The sequence below is a fragment of the Haemaphysalis longicornis genome, unplaced genomic scaffold (genome assembly GCF_048455015.1).
Source record: "Haemaphysalis longicornis isolate Haplotype H1 unplaced genomic scaffold, Haemaphysalis longicornis Haplotype H1 scaffold_1, whole genome shotgun sequence".
NCBI classification, from domain to species: Eukaryota; Metazoa; Arthropoda; class Arachnida; order Ixodida; family Ixodidae; genus Haemaphysalis; species Haemaphysalis longicornis.
This window is the reverse complement of record NW_027526203.1, coordinates 424,734,788-424,758,226: the sequence shown is the minus strand read 5'-3', so window position 1 is coordinate 424,758,226 and position 23,439 is coordinate 424,734,788. Positions and strand designations below refer to the sequence as shown.

At 48.2% G+C, this 23,439-nt stretch overlaps 1 long non-coding RNA gene across 1 annotated transcript in view; it reads left to right on the top strand.

Annotated features, from left to right (window-relative positions):
- Nucleotides 1-22,638, top strand: part of LOC144155681 (uncharacterized) — a 152,033-nt gene extending 129,395 nt beyond the window's left edge. Inside the window, exons 2-3 of the long non-coding RNA XR_013319606.1 lie at nucleotides 21,732-22,254; nucleotides 22,324-22,638. This is a non-coding gene — a long non-coding RNA (uncharacterized LOC144155681). The remainder of the gene's footprint in view (nucleotides 1-21,731; nucleotides 22,255-22,323) is intronic.
- Nucleotides 22,639-23,439: the final 801 nt, after the last annotated feature.

The window sequence follows — 23,439 nt, the reverse complement described above, 5'->3', positions numbered from 1 at the left end:
GAGAACATGCAGGCAAACCTCTCTGCTTTCATCTAATAAAGAACTCTCTCTCTCTCTCTCTCTCTCTCTCTCTCTCTCTCTCTCTCTCTCTCTCTCTCTCTCTCTCTCTCTCTCTCTCTCTCTCTCTCTCTCTCTATCTCTCTTTAAGGCAAAATACTTTACCGTTTCAGTGCCTTTTAGGAAGCAGGCCTCATTTCATTAATTTTATATGCACCACGAAAAACTTCAACATTTCAGAGAACATGGTTTGTAAGGATAAAACACAAACTATTTTCGTGAAACGTATAATTTCAAGTGTTCACAAAAACAAGTTGAATGAATTAAGCCTTCCGCAACATAATTCCCTTCGTACGCGCAAGATTCAGCATGCCGCCCCCAGGTAAAAGTGACACCATACGCCTGTTAGCGATTGGAAAAGAAAGTGCAGACCAAAACTCGGGCCCAATCTCTCAGATTTCCGATGAGTGCGTAGCGTTTTACAACGGTGTCACCGAGAATAATGCGGTGCTAGCAAGCGAGGCGCCGGGGAACACTGGCGCCTTCGGATGTGCCTCGCAGCTTTCGCTCAGCCAAGCCCCCTTGCCCACAGTGGACGTCTCGGCTATCAGCCAACCGGCAACATTGTCATCGCCATCATTTCCCAGATCCCATAAGTGATGTGATGCGTTTTTGCGACCGGCGTCATTTATTAAACGGCGATAAGGCGCGCTTCTTTCCACCCGCTTAAAATGTTTCTTCTTGCTCTTCCGTCTTGGCCCGGCATAAGGCAGATCCAGTTTGCGCTCCCATCTCCGAGCGGCGTGTTGCGTCTGCTTTCTCTTCTCCCTTTCCTTTTCACTTCATTCGTTTCTCTGCTGAGTGTGTTGCCGTAGTGGCCTCTCCGTGCTCCCTCCCTCCTCCTTCCGCAGCCCTCCTTTCGTCCTCTTCCCGGCGCTGTAACAGGCACGTCCGCACGGTCCGCCAAGGTGCTGCTGGGCAGCGTCACGATGTCGATGACGATAGGATGTGTCAGGCGCAAAGGGGCGCGATCCAGTTGCGCGCGCGCGCTGGCGTAGTCGCACGGGTCTTCGTTCGATGTCGGCGCGCGCTTATCTCAAGAGCCCTCAGTGTGAAAAAACGAAAAGAGTGAGATGCACGCGTTTTATGCTCTCTCAGGGCAGTTGTCGACGCCTGCAGCCGTATAGGCGCATTGGGCGAAGTCTGTCCGTGAACGTCTCGCTCCGGGCGCAGCCCGCGGGCGGTCGCTTCATTAAAGCGCGCCTGTTCTTAGGGGAAAGTGTTTCCCACGCACTCTGCTGCCACCGCGAGTTGCGGCGGCGGCCTGCCCCACCACTCGTGGAAAGCTTTGGTCCCAGCACTTCCTTCTCAAAAAAAAAAAAAAAAAAAAGGTATCGTGCTTGTGTAACGTCTGTTGAATGCCACCACGGCAACTGTTGCTTCATTTTGTTTTCATTTCTTGCCTCTGGAGCTCGCAATAACTGACATCTTAAAACTTTGGGCCGTTTGTCAAGCGATCAAATGGGGAATGAGTGTCTTCCGTGGAGTTAAAAGCGGCAGCTGGGTGACAAGCCGTCTCACGGCGCTGATTGATTGCAAACATTCTGACGGTTTCACTTCCAGCCATGAGCTCGAGTGTTCGGATTCTTGCATAGGGCAGTGTCGACCTTCAGAAGTTGATTTAAAGATACATAAACAAACAAAAAATTCTTTGCGGCACTTATAGGGACACTAAAATCAAATAGCAAGTTGGGCTCCGACGACAGTTCAACTGGCCCGAAGCCCTGTCAGCGTTTATGCGGCAGCGGAACATGCTCTAATTGCCGAGAAATTACCGATTGAAAAGCGCTCATTTCATTCCTCGCACCATTTCATGACGTTTCGCGTGACGTAAACGGTTGCCAGAAGAGAGTGAGACAGCGAAGTGGTCTAGCAGAAAAACTAAAACCTACCGAGCGAACCATCGCGACCGCCACTGGACGCGAACTCGGCGCATACGACATAACAACTTGCCCGCCTACTCTTCCGTTACCTACCATTCTCTGCGCGTCAATCTTGGTGCCGCAAGGGACGTTAGATGTTTGGTAAACAATGTGAATGTGCTGCGCGACCTTTTACTTTACCTACAGAACGTCTAGCGGACAGTGCAACCGCAGCGCGAACGACGACAGCGGCGCTCGTTTGATTTGCGTTCTCGTTATGGGCATTCGGGTTTTAGTCGCTTCGATTCACTCGGCATAACAGTGTGGCGCCATCTGTTAGTTTAACTTTTAACAGCGTGCAACATTAAATTTGTGCAGCCTGATACGTCGGCATTGCGACGTTAGTTTTAGTAGAACGTTTCGCCAGTTTTCCGTCGCGATATGGTAACGCTTATTGCAGCATCTGTTGAATGTTTTGCGAAACGAGTTGCTTATTAGCCCGTCTGCCAGAAGTGTGCCTAGAGGTTTTATGAGCGCCAAAACCACTACCAACAAACGCCTTGGCAACAATATAAGATGGAAAACGTGTATAACATGATACAAATATCATTCTGCCTAAATACGCACCATAGTGGAAGCATAGCAGCACAAACCCTGAATCGAAATGCCCTGAATCGAAATACCCGGTTTGACGCACACATTTTATTCAACTTCAATTCATTCAAGAAATGGTTTTCAACAAACACATAGCCATGGCATTCGCTTTGAGGTTGAAGCGCGAAATTAACAGGCGATCGACTGCCTCTTGTTCGTCGTAGGGGTCGCACTCTCTTATTGCGATTTACGGGGGAGAACAAGTGACTTCACTCCGGCGCAAGCCGATAAGGTTTTATTATTTACACCGTGTGCCCGTCTCTTCCTTCGCTTTCTTTTTTTCGTCTTCATTGGTTACCGGACTGCAGACCATTCGGAACTCCGTTTTAAGAAGCTACGGGTCTGTATCATGGTAGCTTCATGGCACGCACATGAAACAAGCAATGTAGCTGTTATGTATTGCCAAGGAAAGCCATAATGCTTTAGCATTCAAAACACGTAAGCAGATGAAGTGCACCGAGGAATTTGTTCGCCCTTGCACCCTTCTGTTCATATTTAAACCACCTCGAAAAAACAAATCTAAGACCCAATCTAAGCACTATCTGTTGTACGATGTGGTTGGCTAATTGGGATCGTTGTACACGCGAGTCCAAAGTTGTCCAAGACGAAAGCCACTAACCAGTCATTCTGGTAGTGTTTCACGGTGTAAACGTCAAAGTCGCAGACGACACCCACTAGTGCATATCGTTCTCGTCCAGTCATTCGAAGTGTCGATGAGGGCGCCGATGTCTGTTTCGAAATTTCAAGGGGTTAGGTAGGCTGCGTAGGTTAGGATTCCGGCACTGGTAATTTACACCACAGGCATCGTCACAGTCGGCGGAATCGGTCTCTGGTTCCAGCATTCAAGAGTATATGCGCTAAGCGCTACGTTCGTCCCATTGTGTCAGTTTCGGGCTTCGAACGAAACGAAAAATCGCGGGGAAAGCGTTGGGACAATACATGTGCACCCTGTGCGAGTATGAGCTGCTCTGTGGGCATGTGACACTGTGTGATTATTGGTACTCGCACGGAACCATAAATTTCGGGCGTAAGCGTTTGCCAATTCCCTTTTGCGGTTCTAAAAGCACCTGTAAGGATTAACGTTAAGTAGCCCTAACGTTGAGCCTAATGACGTCCATCCCGGCCAAGTAAGGCTTCGCTGTACAAGTATACAAGTTAAGGGGCCGGAAACACCTTTGCGAACTTTTTTCTACATCTTAAGAACTTTTACAAGATTGAGAATAAGCGCGTGGTCCTTACATTAGGGGGCCCCTCAAATATCCGAGTCAAATATTACAGCTCTGGGCACACCAATAACTTAAAAACCTGCACAAACGATCTCCCTCCGTTTCCCCTCCCTCCCTCCCTCCCTCCCTCTCTCTCTCCTCTCTCTCTCTCTCTCTCTCTCTCTCTCTCTCTCTCTCTCTCTCTCTCTCTCTCTCTCTCTCTCTCTCTCTCTCTCTCTCTCTCTTATTCTTTGAAGTTTGGGAGGCACTCTCTGCGTGCATATGTGACCTCACACAAGCAATCTACCCGATATTAACCAGCTTCCCATCAGTTGGGCCGATAACAGTAACTTACGGACGCTTTAGCGAAAATCGCAAAAAAGAAAAAGATGACCGCTACGCAATATAACCGTCCGAAATTCTCTCATGCCCATTCAGCTTGATTGGCAGTTACGTTTACAGCTGCTGTCAGACGCTCGCGGCCGATGCACCTACGCCCTTCGCTCGCGACGTCAGCAGCATACTTACCCGAAGGAGCGCTCCGGAGCGTGCAATGCAGCATTAATGCTTTCGCATTCACAACTCACACAAAGTGCTCAGGTGTCCTCGAACGTTTTACAAAATGGCACTGCTCTGCTACTACTAGCCCAGTGCGAATTTCGCAATTGTTTCGAAGGCCGAAGGCTTCCAGTGGGGCTGGTTCTACAAAGGTAGCCGCTCTCCAGTGGTATCGTGCAAGGGAAAGCTGGCGCACTTGTTAAAATTGCAGATCGTTCCGCGGTTGATCAAAAAAAGCAACCAACTATGTTAAAGAATGGTTTCGCTCGTCACGGCGGAGAAATAATAGCGCGTACTTTTTTTATCCCCCTCCTTTTACGAGTTTAAACGCACATATGCAGAATTCTTAATCTTTTCATTTCATCATTAAGTAGCGCTTGAAACAGGACGAAAGCAGAGAAGACACACACGACGGCGCCGTCGTGTGTGTATTCTCTGCTGTCGTCCTGTTTCAAGCGCTACTTAACGCTGTATGAACACCAACTAGCCCAACTGTCGATTTTACTGAACTTTTCATTTCCTTCGATGAATGATAAAAATATTTTAAAAAGCTGGACAACATCGGGCATGCACGCTTTGCGCTGTTGTCCCAGCGTAGATTGTATTTTTTAATCGCATGCAGGGCATCGTCATTCGCCGAATTAGCACATGGGACAACGTCGTGAAGCCCACCTGCGGTGATTTCTTAGAGGGCCGCAGGCCGCACTTTTTTCAATCCTGGGCTTTTTCATCAGCTGATTCGGCCAATTCGATCGAAACGCTTTCTCATGCATTCGATGGCGTTGCGGTGCAGCGCATGAATAGGTGTTCTTAGGAGTGTGTGTAGGGACGCTGATTCCGTTCTTTTGGTTAATTAGGCGTGCTGCATCGTGTATAGCGGTATCTCATTCAGTGATGTTAACCCTAAAGCAGGCTGAAAAAGACGACAGATCGGTATGCTCCAGGTAAAATGCTTAATAGCGTGATGGCTAGCAGAGACATGTGCTAACTATGATTAAGTTACGAAAATAAGGACCATCGAAGTAGCGTTGACCATAACCGAACATTAATTTGTCGCGGATGGAGACGGCAAGCTTTGTCCAATAAATATCTGCCAGAAAAACGGCATGCGTCACAGACAAAATGTATAAAAATGTAAGAGCACTTTAAGGTATATTTTATGGACTAAAACATTTGAAACTGTTGAACCTGGGTTGAGGCCAATGGAGATCCGCCAGGGGTTGGCCCTCGCAGCGACGGCACTGGAGGCAAGTAGTTGGTTGAAGGTCTGATGTTTCACTTAAAAAGCCCGCTCGCGCTTGATAGCAGATTGAGCACGTCCCTTAACAAGCCGAGCAAAGGAGGCAGCGAGCAAGATCGGACGGGTGGACCCGGCTAATGGATCGATCGCGCGCTATAGCATCGCGAGGGTCTCGACAGCGAGCCGTTTGGCCCCGCATGACCGTCGACATTCGGCTACGCACTTGCGGCTGGCACAATTTACGAGCAGCCAAGGCGCGCACGCCGGCTGAGGCAGGACCTCGGAGCGATTTCCTATTTAGAAGCTGCAGTTCGCTCACTGCGGGCCATGTGATTACGTAGATAGTGATCGTTACGGCTCGTTTACAGGAGCAGCAGCTCTGGTGACATTAAGCGGCACCGCGAGGGTTAAAGTCGAAATGGAATCTATTAAAAATTGGCGGCAATTACATCGTCGCATCGGTATGACCCCATCCATCTTGGCCCTGTGCGCCCCCTTTTGTCGGTGGCATGGCCGCGGGCCGGGGGTTGATACAAGCCATTTGTCCAGGGCCCATCTGATCCCCGCAGCTTGTCCGCGGCCCCAAGCGGCCTGCTACCTGCAATTATCAAAGTCAGCGACTTGTTCCTCCGCACTCTGTAATTCGCCGCGCTGCAGGGGCAGGTGCGCGCGCGCCACCCGAATTCCCGACTTCCTGGTTCGCCTGCAGACGTCGCCTGTGGTCGCTGCCATTCGTCGGCTGCCTCGAGAGCCGCCATTGAAAAATTGTTTCAGGCATCGCTCGCTCTGACGGGCTCCCATCAGTTCGACCCGCACGGCATGCGGCCATATATGACAGGCGCTATATGACCTGTCCGGCACTGCAACGGCACGTTCAGTGGCCTTTGGCGTATAACACGTGCCGCGCTTTCCCTTCAGTTTATCCCGGCGGCCGCATTCGTTGCTTGCGAGAACCCCTTGAGCTGGTGCAATACGAACATTAGGCAAGCTTCCATGCATGCTACACTCAGTATGACAGGGATGCTTCCAGCTAAAATTCGCCCTGGAAAGTGAAAGGGGGCGCATTGAGATGAGTGTCTCTGCCCCGAGCTACTGCTTCCCTCCTCCCCCTCGAGTGTGCCTGAGAAACATCACCGCAGTGGTCTGAATAGAGCGTTTCGCGGGTCAAGTAGCTGGCGCAGGGAGCGCCATGGCTTGAAGCGTCGGATAATTGCCCTTGCGTACGCGCCAAATTGCCGCCTTCGTGTGGGGGGTTTTACGAGTGTTTTACTAAAGCGAAGCTGTGCCCTCCGGATCACCGCCCTCATCCGCGACGCGGGCGCCCACCTGACACGGAGTATTTCCAGGCCGTTCGGAGCATTGCCGACGGCTATGGAAAAGTTATGCTTTATGTCGCTGCGAGCGACTAGGCCTCTTAACGTTGTCGCGATAACACAGCGTATGGCACGATTACGCTATGCTGGGAAGGGGGGGGGGGGGGTGCAGATAGCATCAGTTTTCAGTATTAAGGCAAATCGCTGGAATGTAAAAATGCGCAAGAAAATGGCCTGTGTAACGACACCTGCTTAGAGGACCACTATCAGCCCCACCACGCTAAAAACTGCCTGCTTGACGATTAGATGACATTACGCATTGCCTGAAACAATGAACGTCTAGCTCCCATATAAATACCATGTCAGCAACGTTTGCTTCAGCTGGAAGTAATTTGCGCAGTGCTTAGAGAGTTTAGGGGGTGTAACGTTCGGACTAACCAGTCGATTGAGATCAAAGTGGGATCCGTGTATTCTAAAATACCACATTTCGTAACTAATCCACGGGCCGACCGGTATTTTTAACGCTGGGTGAATTTCACGGGACAGAAAAGGAAAGCTGGACGGCATTCGTTACGCCCGAGTTCCCAGTTCCCACTCCATTAGATATCTCTCACTTTCTCTCTCCCCCTCTTTCTGCGTGTAATTGCGATGCCTGCGTGTGCGTGCATGTGTGTGTGTACGTGTGTGCGTTCTAGTCCTCGTTTCTTGCACTAATTTCTTATTTTGATATTCTCTGGTCGCTGCGTTTCTTATTCGCAACCTCTACATTGAAGGAAACCAGGCCTTACGGCGGCGTCGCTGAAATCACCAAATATGGCGGTGAGATGAAAATAAAACAAGATAACCCGCGAGTTCCCGAAGTGCATAAAGGCTACGCACTTCCCTACCGGAGTATTTTCTTTCATCATAGTCATTTTTGTTTTCGTCTAATTCTGGTCTGAATTTTTGCGGTGCTACTCAAAAAGTACAAGAAACTTGATCGACAAGTTCAGCCTGTACGACTATGATATAATTTAACTAATTGATTGAAAGATTTCTCGATTGATTAATTTTCGAAAACATGCATTCTTTTTAATAAGGATGCCTAAATACGGCCGCAACACGATGCATCTTGAAGTATCATTAGACCCTTTATAGGGCTCCTGCGCTGGAGTTTTGGCGACATGCAACGCCCCTCATGTCCAACGCGTCTGGGTCGTACAAAATCAGACGACCCTCGGCGCCCTCAATGTGTTATCACTTACAAGCCAGAGCGAAAGTTGCTTGTACTTAATTTAATCGCGTAGTGGTGCCTTTAAATGACTGCATACTGAATAATATAGTCCTTAAATTAGTTGCAGAGGCTAAACAAAATATTATCCGCTACAACAAGCCGATTTATCGGCTTTCTTTCGAGCGAGCTATCGCGATTGTCGCGACGTGGGTCAGTATCGCCAGGTCGGGTGGTCTAACTTCCTGACGATAATTAATTACCGTTCTTTCATCTTGCGTACGGTCGACAAAGGAAAGTTCCCAAGTAGCAGAAACACAGAACGTTGCCCTTCTATAGCCTGAGGTGACTGCAAGAGGTTGCTTCAGCGAGAGCATGCTAGAGAACGCGAGAAGCGCAGCTGACTCAGTCACACTGCTGGCCTGGCACCGCGCCTTAAAAATGAGTGGGAAGTTTGTTTCATATATTCGCAAACTAAATAGTTCTCGCATAGCATTTTACTCCGCACGATTTACAGGTACATGTATACTAGTGAGTAGGTGAGGCAGTAGCGTCAAATAAACAAATTAAGCTCAATTAAATGGCGCGAAAAAAGCACCAAATCGCACGTTCGCTGCCTGCAGCTATGCGTATTTCTATATTTACATACAGCCGCATGCACGGTGCATGGCCCAAATATTTACATACGATCGTCGCTGACTGTGTTCGTTATCTTCTAGTGAAGGGGTTGGCAACCTACGGCCCGCGGGCCGAATGTGACCCACGGGCCGGTATTATGCGGCCTCCAGCACGTCGTCAGAACCCCCCCCCCCCCCCTTTCCCTGTCACCAACAATCTGAACGCCGACATGCTAGTTTTGACCTCAAATGGGGTTAGACAACGAGACAAGAACAGGGATATGATCGATTCCAGGTGCATTGTCACACTTAGCCAGATTATTGTCGAATATTATTGGCAATCCGCTGATTTTTTTCGCTGATTGGCAGTTCGTTGATTCTGTTTGCCTTCAAAGCCCCCCCCCCCCCCCCCCCCCCCCCTCCAACCCGATTTGCCGTCCAGCCCTCCACCGTGTCGGCTTCGTGCAACTTGGCCCTACACCTCAAAACGTTGCAGACCCCTATTCTAGCCTATTAAGCGCGAACTGGTAATATATGACGCAAGAGCGTAATTAAATAAAATGAGAACAAGCCAGGAAGCAAAACTACCACTCAGTTCGCCCGACCACTTTGTTTTACGTCCACTACTTTCGGAATCACAAAACAGATTTCACAATTCTGATTCTCGCTGTTTTTTGTCTCTAAGCCACGCAATAAAAAGGCAAGCTAGTGGTGCCCCACGTATTCCTAACGGCGACGCAAACCAGCAGTGTTTCGTGAAAATGCACGCATAAGTGCGCAGGTGCGCAAAGGCGCGGCGCAACGCAGCAGACGAGCCTGCGGTCCGCCGGACTGGCTGACATTTACGCACGATCATCGCCGATTGCGTTACGCTTCTTTTTCTTAACCCGAAAGTGTTTTATTCCCAGATACACAGGGATTTCGCTGATGTCATATCCGTCACGGAAATGACGCCAGTACAATGGAGCAAGCGGCCTTTAAAGGGTGCACCCCTGCACACAGGGGGTTCTTGCGGGGAAGCAACCTTTAGTACTAATGAGTACGTTACACTTAAGGTTGTTCGTTTTCTGGTTTTATATTTTAACACGAAAGTGTTTTGTGCCGGTATACACCAAGATTTTACTGACGTCATATCCGTCACGGAAATGACGAAGAAGCGACCCGCTAGCAGGACATCGTTCGCCAAGCACACCCACAAGACAGCAGCCAGCCCGCAAATCATGCTCAGCTGCAGATTTCGCTGCACATTTCACTTTCGTGTTTTACCGATTCCTATGACAGAGAAATCAACCACAGTTTTTTTTTTTTGATCGGTGGTTGTTCGAAAGTCCTTGTCACCAAGTGTATTCCACTTGGTGACACTTCAATTCCACTTCATACGACTATCTATCGGTGAACCTGCGATTGGCAAGGCGCCGTCACCGTACCAGCACTTTCGTCTGCGCTGCAAACGTATTTAGCGCTGCAACGCTTTTTTCCATAATTCCAAGTTGATCGGCAGCAGTGATCGGGCGCCTCGGATTTCGCCGCACGTTTAAGGTCCCCAGGTGGCCAAATTAATCCGGAGCCCTCCACTACAGCGCGCCTCATCGCCTGCATTGCGTGGGCGTGTTAAACCCTACAGTCAATCAATCAATCAATCAAGCGTCGGGAATGGGCTGGAAACCATGTCGCACAACAATCGGGAGTATCGAGCTCATTTTGCTTCTGTAAACACGGGATCCTATGGGACCCCCCAGCTTTGTAATACCCGGAAGTACTTCCCGGAAATCGGTTGTGCAGCGCCCCCTGGGCAGCGCACGAGCCCTATACACATCATGTCGAATCAGCAATGCAGAGTCAAATCAGCAAAGAAGGCGGCGACAACGCAGTTCACGATTGTGGTAGAAGATGTCAACGCAAAAGTCGGTAAGAAGCAAATGGGAGAAAGGCCAGTGGGAAACTTCGGAATAGGCAATCGCAACAGTCGAGGAGATACACTGGTGGCATTTTCAGGGAGAAATAACCTGAGGTTGATGAACGCATTCTTTTACAAACGAAAGAATAGGAAATGGACTTGGGAAAAGTCCTGATGGTGCAACAAAAATACGAAATTGACTTCAATTTAAGGGACAACCCAAGTATTGTGAAAGACTTAGAGGTCCTAAGTAAGATTCGGTGAAGCGATCACAGTATGGTTAGATGAAAGCTAAGGCTGAATCTCAAAAGAGAAACAGAAAACTCGTGAAAACTAAGAAACCCCGCGTGAAGTTAGGGCCAGATCTTAGGAGTTTAAAATAACTCTTCAAAGCGAATTCGCGCTTCTGAACGAGCAGAACGAGGTTACTAAGAGATGAATACCAAGATATGAGTGGATACCAAGAGTGGATACCAAGAGACGGGTCTAGAAGAAGTTGAAGGCCATTAACCCGATGCAGGGATGAAATGCGGAACTTCGTGGGTAAACCGTAGACTCGAGCAGTGCAGGACAGGAGCAGTTGGAGGTCAATCGGAGAGGCCATCGTCCTGCAGTGGACCTGAGTAGGATGCTGATGATGATGGTAATAATGATGATGATGAGGATGAGCATGACGACGACTACGACGACGATGATGATCATGATGAGGCGTCAAAGGGAGAGGATTACAAAGTATTCACACACCGGTAACAAGAAAAGCATTATTAGACAATTATTGCTAGTACCTGTATTAAGTGAGGGAGCACGTGTGAGCGTGGGGGAGTACGGGGGGGGGGGCGTGAAGTCTTGTTTCTTTGTAAAATTACAGTCATTGTAAATGCGTAAGCATTTCTATGTGAACTCAGCGAGAAATCCCGTCGGTCTTTTTGTAAGGCTCGATGTGTCACACTTTCGGCGGGAAAGAAACCTCTCTTAGTAGAAAGCCCCAGTGCCTTCATATTTTCATGTAAAACAGCTTATATCGCCCCTGTGACATATTTCTTTCTAGCAATCCATTTGTATGTAGGGGTGAAGCCAACTGTAAAGGGGCTCGGCGTATAGCCTCCCTTAGAGATAAATGGTGTCTCATTGAGGCATTTAATTAAAGGCCCAGGGCCCTCCTACCTTGACATCAGACTGGTTATATCTGCCCCGAAAAATTTCCTTAACCGCAATTTATTTGTGTGCGTTACTCGTACCCAAGTTTTAAGGGGTTTTGTGTGTGCGCTTCTCATGGATACATGTGGTCTTTAATGAGAGGCTCCAGGGCTTTTAGACTTCGGTGTCACAGTGCTTGTATTTCACATAGAAAAGTATTCCGTCCAACGCATTTGTTCATACAGTAGCGAAGCCGGCCTTAAAGGGAATCGGTTTGTGCACTCCTTGGGGTTTCAGTTTGTCTGTTCTTCCAAAAGATAAGCTGTACGCGCAGCTGCGGCGTGGCAGTCTTTTCGCTCGCTCCTGCGTCAGGAAGCGCTCAGTGACCACTAAATGTGTCTGTCTATAGCTCTATATAGAGCCTGTCAGTCCACATATAGTCTGACTGGGGTTTTTACTGCTTTTCGGTCTCTTAGCTCGGCTCACAACGTAGACCTTCGCACAGCAAAAGAGCCGGGCGCTTTGACACGTAGGAATTCTTTTCGCCATGTCTTTAATTAGTACCTGGTACGCGTATGACTGTTCTTTTTGTGTAAGTATCTGTAGCGTTTATACCGCATGAAAAGGCCCGTACGTATTTCCAAGGGCGTGATCCGACGCAGTAATGGGCAGCAACAAGAAATAATCGCCGCTAGAAGGAAGAAAAAATGAAATGGAGTATGTATCCAAAGCGGCGCGTGGTTTCTTAAGCAGAACACGCTGCAGCCTTAGAGCGCTGAAACTTACGCCACTGAAACACAAGACGCCTTAGGCGATTTTGCAGCTGCTACAACGCAAGAGAAACACGAAACTACCGACGTGTCGACGAAGGCTTTCCCGCAAGGGTTATCTAATTAATTGCTCAAGGAAACAAGGAAACCTACTTGTTAAGGATAAGCGACAGATCGTGCCCACAGCGCTTATGTAAAGGCGGGCTTGGCCCGGGCCTCCGGCGCCAAGGAAGAAGAAACAACGAAGGAGGAAAAAGCACGCCGCAAACAAGTGCGCGCGCATGCACGAAAGCGGCCCCATTTCCCCAGACAAACCTAACGACTTACTCGAAGAACTAGATTCTCTCGTGTACGTTGATGGCGAACGGATCTAGCGAGCCAGCTTTCTAAACTCGTGTTTATGTACGCTGGCAAGCTTATCGCTCTCTCTTAATTAATGATCATTTTATTGCGAAACATTCTTTGGATACTTCACCAACTTTGCGGTATCTGGCTAAGTATCTCGCCTGTTACGCCGAGCCATCTATCACAGCTGCCGTTAAACCCAAGAGGCAGCCCACACACACGCGCGCACGCACCCACTACATGATTTCGTTCCGGTAAGGAACCGAGAGTCCTTATCTATAGATTCGTGTCAGGTAGTAGCGGGTAATTCTCCCAAGCCAAATAATAAGCCGCATTTAAAGACAATCGTCGTGGATTATTTCTGCCTCTATTTCTTTCTCGATTTATTTGCTTATTTACTTACAAAGTAAATAATATAAAGACCGGGAGTTAGCGGCCACATTACGCCTGTATTGGCCCTATTATCGACGTTTTGGGGCATCTGCGATGGTAGCGCAGTCCCATGTACTGGTAGAGTTGGGTAATTCTCGCAGTATTCTGTAAATGGCTATTTATTACCGATAATATTTCGCGAATACAGCCATATCTGAAGTTTCAGAATATTTCGCGGTTACTCTGTTTGGTGGAATAGAGAGGACGAGACGGAAAAACGCCTTAGGAAGCTACGTTCACTTCTGTATTCGGGGTTTGCATCTGTGGTAGCTCGTTACTTGCTTACATTAAAGCCAGCGAAGGGGATGACAGCCTGTATAAGCCTTTTCATATACATGTATTAGCACCAGAAGTGATGGGTAACCGTTCGTGATGAAGATAAGTCAGCTACCGTGCCCGTAACGAACTCTACACGCGGCTCGTAAGACACACAACAAAGTGTAAGAAGCATTATGTAATATTGATTATTTACAAAGAAGGCCATTCTTGACATGCGAGCATTCTTCCTTTTGCATCTTGACGTGGTTTAAGCATTGCACGGCAATGAAGTTGAGAGCTTCAAAAACAAGTTTGTCTTCATTTACAGATCTTGAAGAGAGCGGTCAGCGTACATTTGCTTTGAGATATTTGATATTTTGCCGGAATTTCTTCCGGCACCGATTTCTCCCCAATCGAAGGCGATTTGCGAAATACGAGAAAATTTGAATATTAGGCTGTTTACAACACAGGCGATATTGTTCAATGAACCTGTCACAGCCTGCCGTCAGCGAGACTGGTCCCTCAGGCTGTGACGGCGCAGTAGCTCCGGCGTGGCTGGAGCGAAGAATCCTCAGTGAAAGCATTAGGAATGTTTCGCATCCAGTGGAATGCGCTGCGCTCGTAGCATGCTGCAGGGAGAAATGGGATTCAGTGTTAGGCGCGTCGACGGGTAGCGATTCCAATTCATAGGCAAGTGCAGCGAGTCTGGTGTAGCGTGACTTAGTGCAGCAGTGTGCCGAGTTTGTGGAACTGCTGAGCGGGTGTTTAGATGCCTTGACTTGTGCCTCTGCGGCGCAAACTCAAGACTGCCGGCACCCAGACCACGGTACGCTCCGTCTGCGTGCGTTCGCCATTTGAAGAAGCCACGTGCCTAGTGTATACGGCAAGTACATCCGACATTGAGTCTGCGGGACGCTCACTTTAGCGAGAGGCACGAAAATCACACGAGAAATCAAGCAATATGAACCTAGAATAAAAACTCGTTGAACGGGAATTTCGAGCAAGGAGAGCTTACTCAACTGAAACATCTTTGCATTGGGGCATTGCCAAGTCGGGGCAGAAATCCATAACAGTTTATTTATCCGAAATGTTCACTGCATTGAAGTTAATTCAAAAGCAAGTAACAAACGCGAGAAATAACTTTAACATAGCTCATTACGACTTGTAAATGAGAGCGGCAACGCATGATGAATCTGACAGACTAATCGCTATCGATATTCGCTAAGTATTTGTATGGCAGAGCTTTAAGAAATTGACCGCATTCATGATATAATGACGACCCTCCACAGTTTCGTGAGAACGATGCCCCTATTTCACCAACTGAAAACATCCCGAGACTCCGAGTACCTGGCAACGAGAGTTTAGAACCGACGTACACCCCAGATAACGAAGTATTGAACAATATCTTGACGCTAATTACTGAGATTGCAGGCATGAATGCATTTCGTTCTTCAAATCGTTCAAAAATTGAAACGGGTTACCTAATAGGATATACGTTTGCGACGCCTTTAAATGGGGTATTTAAGGCAGAGAACGCGAAGGGGCGTTACAATACATTTTTCCCTCCTTCAATGCTGCTCGATTTCGTAGATATATCCATTTTTGTCCTACGGTGGTACATTATAAAGGAAGGAACGCGTATTCACCTTTGGAGATGTGATCGGTAAGAATATGTGCAACACATAGCACATCACTTTTCTTCTTCCTATACAGTTTTCCCTCATTTTGGATATGGGAGCACTGTTTCTTATGAAAGCCACCCACTCCACCTTTAGCGCTTTGGCTCAGAGGCCACCCTCTATGGTGTCCTGCCACCCCTTTCTTTTTTCCCCTTTTGTTCACTTCCCCTTGACTTCCAACTTTTCATGTCGTACCCTTGATAAGGGTCCTTGTTTCTCCTCACTCGGGGTGATTTTCCGTCTTCGACATCACCTTCCATTTCTCCGAACTTCATAGTCCCACGGATGCGTTCGTTACGAACACGACCCATCCTTCTCAGTGCCCATCAGGGTGTTGGAACGAAATGCTTTTCGTTTCGGTTTTTGTTTCGTTCCACAAATAAAAGTTCCGTTCCGGTTCAGCTCTGAAACGCAAAAATAATGGTTCACAACGGTTCATAACCGTTCGTGTTTGCGCGCAAAAAAAAAAAAAATTGATTGATGAAACTATGTTAGCAACATTGCGAATTATAAAATTGTGTTTAAAAAGATGAAGTGACATTACTAATTTTTATTAATATCTGTTCAATAGCTCAAATGCGCTCAAATAAGTCCGAGGAAACTAAATCACTCCTTGCCGTGTACCTTTTGATGGCGCAGCTGCAAACGACGCTCCAACTTTTCACCCTGGGCCCCAGAAACTACATGCCGGCAGTCCTCAATCTGGCATCCAGGTTTGATTGAGACGCTATCGTAGATAAAAAATCCTCGAGCGCTATTTGGAGAGCTCGATTGGGGTGGAATACAATTTTTAGGTGCTAAAACTCCAAACCTCCAAAAAACCAGGGTGCTCTGCGCGTATGCTCATGCCGCCTTGGTTTGGAACCCGTACGTTAAAATTCTTATGAATAAATTTGAGGAAACTGAAGTCTTCGCGATTTGTTACCAACTCGTATAGTTTTCATGTTATTTCTACAAGTTTAAGATGGTTTGTCTCATGGAACACTAAAATTCCTTTGTTTAACCTTAAAAGAGGTTGTGTGAGAGGAGGCAGCAATGAACCAACATCTTTACCTTCCGCCCCCGCTCCCCCTCCTGATACATCCAGACGATGGAATGAGCAAAAGAAAAATGGTGAATGTTCATGGGGCACAACCGCAATCGAAGCATATTTTTTTCTAAAAACTATTAAAGATATTCCCATCTTTAAAAGTTGGCCCTGCCCTACACTGCCCTGCCCTAGACTGTTGCTTCCGCCCCATATGAAATGTTTTCCGCTGCGTTCTGGCAGCACTTGCGCACAAGTGCAACTCCACTTTAGGCTGTTTCCATTGAGTGTGCGACTGTAATCTGCCGTTTTCGCTGCGATTCGTGTATGCTGGTGTTCACGCCAAAGATTGTATTTTTTCTTTTTATTTTATTCTTATGTAGTGTTTTAAATTATTCGTGTTTATTCATGTATTCCACCCCCTACAACAATGCCGTAGGGCTAATGTGGGGGTTTTAATAAAATTAGTCGATAAATAAATCAGTCCGCGACGTCTGCATCGCAGCCAGATGCGCGCGGCGATCACGCGGGTAGCTCAGCACTGCGTTTATCGACACAGACGGAGAGAGTATGGATGGAAGAAGCCAGCCAGTCTGCCGGAGGAGAGGGGGCGCCGCGAGACGAAAGGTGGTTTTATGCCAGCTAATCGACGGCAATCTCCCAACTCGTTACATCGAAATTGAAATGTATCCTGAAACACCTGAAATTGCCACTTAAAACGAAAACGAATTATTTTTCGGTTTCCCTTCTGAACGAAATAATAAATATCGTTACGTTTTCGTTTTTGTTCCGGCCAAAAATGTCGTTTTTTTTTTCGTTTTTCGTTTCCGCTTTTCGTTCGTTCCGACACCCTGGTCCACATGCCTCCTTCAGCATCATCATTTCGGATGTTTTCATGCTTTGGCTATTGGGTTTGTTCATAGGGAGTGTTCCGCTTGCATGCAACCTCGCTGGCCTCTCCCTCATCTTATACTCTTGGTCTATCAGCTTTAGCAGAATGTTTTTACCACGGGGTACCTCGTTAAACTTCTTTCCAGTGCTTTCACTTTGCGAGGGGTCTTCTTACGACTCCCTTTGTTGTGTCTTGGGTTTCATCGACCATGGAGTATGTAACAACTGTAGCTCACTGCATTAAAGAGACAATCAAGCTTGATGTCTTCACATTTACCGTTGCCTGTTGTCGAAGGTCACGTGTTTTTTTTTTTTTTGCAGATGCTGACCCGTAAACCGTGTTTTTTTTTTTTTCAAAACTGTCACGGGACTTCAGGTTTTTATTCTGCGTTTTCTTTCGACCTTGTACATGAGGCAACGTCCTCTGGATATTGTACTCATCAAAGAACTTCCGTGACATGCTAGAACATTCAGTGCTGTGTTAACAATAAATGGGCGAATTAATAAAGTTCCCCGGCATATCTCAACGTCCCGTCTCGCCAAGGGAACTGCGATCCAAAATCTTTCGTTGCACTTGTGTGCGTTTCTTCAGTTATGAAGGAAAGTTTTACATCCACCTGAATGCAGCCATACGGCTACAAAGGAAAGCTATAGAGCTTTCTCAGAAACTTCGCAGTTGAAGAAAAATTCGTCCTGGTCCAGGATTCGAACCCGGGACCACCGCTTAACCGGAGCAGTCGCTCTATTAACTGAGCTAACCAGGAGGCTAGCAGTTTGTAGAGCGAGAGCGAATTGATCAACAACTCGAAGTGAAGGACAGGTGTTAATCGACCAGATTTAGGGGAAATCCCCAAGGTGGAATAAGTTTCCTTAGTAGCCGTATGGCTGCATTCAGGTGGATGTCAAACTTTCCTTCTTAGAAACTTACTCCACCTTGGGGATTTCCCCTAAATCTGGTCGATTCTTCAGTTAGTCCAAAATATGTCGTGGCACTTGTGTGCGTTTCTTCAATCGGTCTAACATGTTTGTTGTGGAAGCTACGTAGGCAAATACCCCCTCTCCCAATCACTGCGCTGAAGCCCAAGGGGTGAGCTATATTCGCGTTCACACCCCCACCCTACTTATCCCTCGCCGTGCTCATGTGAGCCAGTCGTGCTTCTTTAATTTACAATCATGAACAATGTTTTCAGGTTGTATTCTGTTTGCGAAGGTTCCCCAAAACCTCCTGCCTTGGCCCTCTGACAGAAGCCATCTCTGGATCAATGAAGACATATAAAGTTCCCGATTGCATTCTCAAAAGTTCTACGGTATGAAATTGCCTCAGATGCTGTACAAGCAAGCTCCTTTTCACAAGACTGATACCGGGCTAGAGCGTTGTTTTTCCAGCCGTGTACCGTCTTCTGCACGACGACATACCCGACAAGCGCGGTGAAGAACAAAGGAGCTCTGTGCAGCCCGAGCGGCGGGTTATGGTCGTCAAAGCGTGAAGCAAACTCCTCCACGCTGTTTCGGCGCACAATGGCGGTTGGGTTTACTAACACGGCTCTCAACCCTTCATCGCGAACCGATTCTCGTTGGAGAGCGCGGGCGACCTGTCTCGCGGTGAGCGTCGGCTGACATGGGGCGCTATTAGCGCGGCTGGCGACGCATGCAAGAGCTGCAGCGACCATTGAGCGCCCCCTCCTCGCCCGCGACTGGTGCGCGCCGCACTGTTCCGCTCACGCGATTCACCAGCGCAGCTCCGGAAGCGCGCCGGCGCGACCGTTTCTCATCCGGTGGTTATCGCTGGCCAGGAACAAAGCCGGCCGGCCATTATCGAAACAATCGTGTTAGGGACACCTGAATAGAAGGTACATTGGTACCTACGTGACGATGCGCCGAGTTTATACGAACGAGAGCGTCCCCATTAAGGGCCCTGGCGGGGGCGCCTAACGAGTGCGACGCCTGCTCCACAATGCGTCGGGCCGTGTTGCACCAGCCCGGGCCGGCGGCTCGTCTGAATAAAGCTCGCGCTGTCCGCGTCCACTTCCCGGCGCTGCGTCCTTGTGCCGAGCCATGTTTGTTCGGCGCACCACCGGCAAATACGGCATTGTGTGCACGCCTGCATGCGCTACGAAAGCTCTCTCTAGGATCCTCGGTAGCGTGTTGGGTGGCCAGATTGTATGCGGCACTACCACGTTATAGTTGCATGATGAGCGGTGACCGCAGGATGGTGCTGACGTGTAGCAGAACCTTTTAACTTACTCTGAAGTTTTGGCTGGGGCTGTTGCTGTTGGGAACTGTCTCTGTGCAGTCTGCATGCGTTGAGGCGCTTGATAACCGTCCGAAAAAGGCTTGTCATGGCATGAGCCTTTCTTGGCTATATACGGGTCATGCCGCACATTGTCAATGGTGCCAAGTGCTCGCCTAATTAGGAAAATCCGCAAAGAAACACTGAGGGAAGATTGGCGAATTCGTATTCTGGTTGCACAGGGCCGGATGTACAACTGGTGCAATCATTTACCGCACCATGTAGCAGAAATGGGAAGACCTCGTTTATGTGCTAATCATGGGAGAACGGAAAATTCTATGCCTGCTTCCCGGAAGCCGAAGCCGCGCCGTCACAATGACGTCACGCTGGTTTACAGATTCTGCTTGGTGCATCTCATCGCTATAGAAATTTCAATTTTCACCGATTTGCTGTTTACTCTTGACTTTTTGTTGGTTTAGCACTGTTTACACTGTTTAAACGGTGCTCAAAGTACACTTTTGAGCATGCTTTTCTCACGATAAAAAGTGTGTGAATCAAATGAAAAGCCTCCAAGGGTAAACTTGGAGCCTTTGTTGTAAACTTTGTAAACTTGGTAACGCATTTTAAAAAAGTTGACAATTATCTTCAGCCATCCAATTAGACTGTTCGCTCCCGGAACCTGGATTTTCTCGCAAAGATGACAGCTCTGAAGCTACCCTCTATGCCTCTATTTCGCATGATATATCTCCATGATGACATATCTGCATTAAAATCAGAACTGGGCCGAATTAAAAATCTACAGAAATTCGGAGGATTGTCAAGTAATAACGCGTAAGAATTCTGACACCTCTTCTTCGTTTCACAAACCTTACGTGGTGACATTGAGAAATGCGACAACCCAAACATCGCGTTTTAGGGCGCAGCCCTTTGGCGGTCGTCTCTGGGCTGAGCCGCGTTGTCGGTGTAACCGAGTGAACGATGGCAAGACCGACGAGTGAAAGAAAAAGCGAACGATAAAAGAAAGCAAAGGAGGAGAGCGCCGCGAACTTGGGAGGGGAGGGCGGTTCGCCGTGGCGGCGCGAGCCAGCCCTCTCCGGAATTGTGTGGTGGGGGAGGGGAGGCGGAGTATCCTGTACCCGCACGAGGCGCTCGACATCGCGACGCTCGGGAAAAACGTGAGGGGGGCGTGCGCGCGACTATAATGTGCGTTCGCTTCAGACGCAGTTCGCGGTCCCTTCCTGAGACGCACTTCGCGCCGCCGAAGTAGAGGCTCCTCATCGCTGCCGTCGAGAGAACCCATGAGTGAGTGCTGCCTCAGCGTACTGCTGCTGCGCCCAAATATCGCACTAGGGAGTATCGTAATCGCCCGTTCCATTTTTCATTGTTTGTTTTTTTTCAGTAAAGGGGTGAGGGCGTTGAAATAAATAGGGATTTCTGATTATGTGATTTCTTTGGCAGCTTCTTTATTTTTTAGTTTTAGTTTTCTTAGTGCGAGAACTTCGGACTAGGTAGAACTTCGTGATTTCGTCACACGACTTTAAGGTTGTTGTTTTATTTTATTTTACTTTTGAATGTCTTTTAGTTTCCTACGATAGATGATGGTTCGCCGATTTGGCTATGAATATCCAATTTTCGACATTGGGATACCATCTACCGAATTGGACGATTTTTCACTTCGTTTGGTTACGCCTTCTGTTTATTATCATTTTTTTCTCGCAATAATCATAATTTACACTATTATAACAATTAAATAACTTCACCAATTACGCAGTTTGCTGCAGCTGGAAGGCACCATGCTGTACGAGTTGGTCTATCTGACAATGAATGCTTGCGTGTGGAAGCGTAATGATTCGTCGTTTCTTCGTACGAGCAGGGCCATCCTCGCACCAGCGTTTTTCGCGGCTTTCCTCCTCTATTCCACTTGCACGAACGGAGTGAGGCTTTCTTGACGGTGGCTGTGTTAAACTGAGTGGGGTACGGGCACCTTGAAGGTGTTCTTTCATCCTGTCGTCCGTCTTCAAGAATGGCGCTATCGAAAGCCAGTATTGTGCACTCCCAAAGCGGGAAGGCACTGAAACTTCCTTCATACAAAGGAATAACACATGGCAACAAATAAAATGAGTTCGTGATCGCTATCAAACACTATTTGATTTCCGCAAGGCATGTGTTAGCGACTTTCCTTGTGTTAGCGACTGCTTCAGACTTTCGAAGACTGTTTCGGACAGTACCCTGGTGGCGGTGCTAGCAAGTATGAAACTGCAGAGCGTGCTTCAGTGTGATACGTCTCGTCGCAGCCGTGGTGACATTCTGTGCCGAGTTTTGTTTGGCCAAAACAAACCTCTCGCGCAGGGGGGTGAATGTGATGATTGACATCCCCGGGCCGCGAGAGCACGCCACCAGACGACGGAGGCGAGCCGGCGGTGGAAGAGAAGACGACGACGAGCGGGACCACGCGGAGCGGAGAGCACGAGAGGGGAGTGTGCCGGCGGAGGCTAGCGACCAGACAGCGCTAGAGGAACGGGCGCAAGGATTCCTCTCGGGAGGCGGTTCGAGGTCAAGCCAGGAGCGTGCTTGCGCCGTGCTCCGAGAGTCGTCCCGGGAGCTGTTCCGGGGGTTCCTCTGCTGCAACGCGGGGTGCCTGTTCCCGCTGTCGTGATCCCAAGGCGTGTTCCGGGCCAAGGTTCGGTGCGAGGCCTAGAGTGGCCAGGCACGAGCGCGGGCGTCGGCGTTCCGACCAGCGGCCACTGCGTCTCAACAGGCGCCACAGAGAAAGTGTCCCGCCACGTTTTCGGACCACCGGCACCGTACACGAGGAGCGCTCAACACGTTCCACCGACGTCATCCCGCCCAGACATGCAAGGCATGCAGAAAGGCAAGACATGCTTTTGGGAAGATTATGCCATCACTGCCCTCACTTAACTTCTTGTGCCGCTTCCTGCAGATACTGGATGACTCCCCCTGCGCTCGAAGTGGCACCCTGCCACCACGTCAACCGGATGCCCCAGGGCTTCCAGGTGCACTCTCTGGATCCGGAGCTGGTGCACCCTGAGCTAAGACGTCAGCTGTGAAGCTGGCCATAATGTCTTGTATCAGTAAAATTGCTTCTTCGCCTCTTTCCCCAAGTCATGCACTTCCTCCCATTTACCACATTATTAAATGCTCAAGCATTTCTGTGCTGGTTCGGTGGTCTCTAAGGATTGATGTGTCACTTCCTCCCCGTAGAAAATGCTAACAATAAAAGACGTTGTGGCCTTCATACTTTGGTATCACACTTCTTATATTGCCCTAAAATATCTTCTCAGCAATGCATTAGTGTGTAATATTGAAGTCGACTATGCCTGCATTGGGCCATGGTACATGTATGTATACCGAAGAGCAGAAGTTGACGGACCAGGAAAGCAGCAATTTATTAATTTACGGAATGTTTACAGAATTTTGAGTTATTTCTCTGTCGCGCGGCAGCCCGGAGTACTATGTGCGGTAGTTTTCATTAGTTCAGTACTTATACGACATCTCGCATGCATACGGCAGTTTGTCGGAATGCTATATGAAGAGAAATAACCTAAAATTGCAATTTCCATGGTCCGTAAACTTTTGATGATGCATGGCTGTACATTGATACCAGGCTTCCTATATTGCCCGTGAAAAAAAAAGTCTTCTGGTAATGGCGTAGAGCTGTGAAGCGGATACAACTTAAGGCCCTAGGACCTTACTATTTACATAAAGGATTATTTATGTTGCTCCTGTGAAATGTCGTGCAGCAAAACATTTGTGTATAATAGTAAAGCCGAATGTAAATGCGCCCGGTATATAATGTTTAATATGAATACATGTGGTCTTGTAAAGGTATTTAATAAAATTTCCTAGGCCTTCATATTTTGGCATCAGACTGCTCACATGGCACCCGACAATATGTCTCCCCACCAATGCATGTGCATTGTTGCAAAGTCGATTTCAGAGGGTCCCGGTATAGCAGAGCGGCTATAGCATTAATTCGACAATTCTTGCACTTGGGAATTGCGGATTGGCCAATGACGATATATGAGCTGCCGCGAGG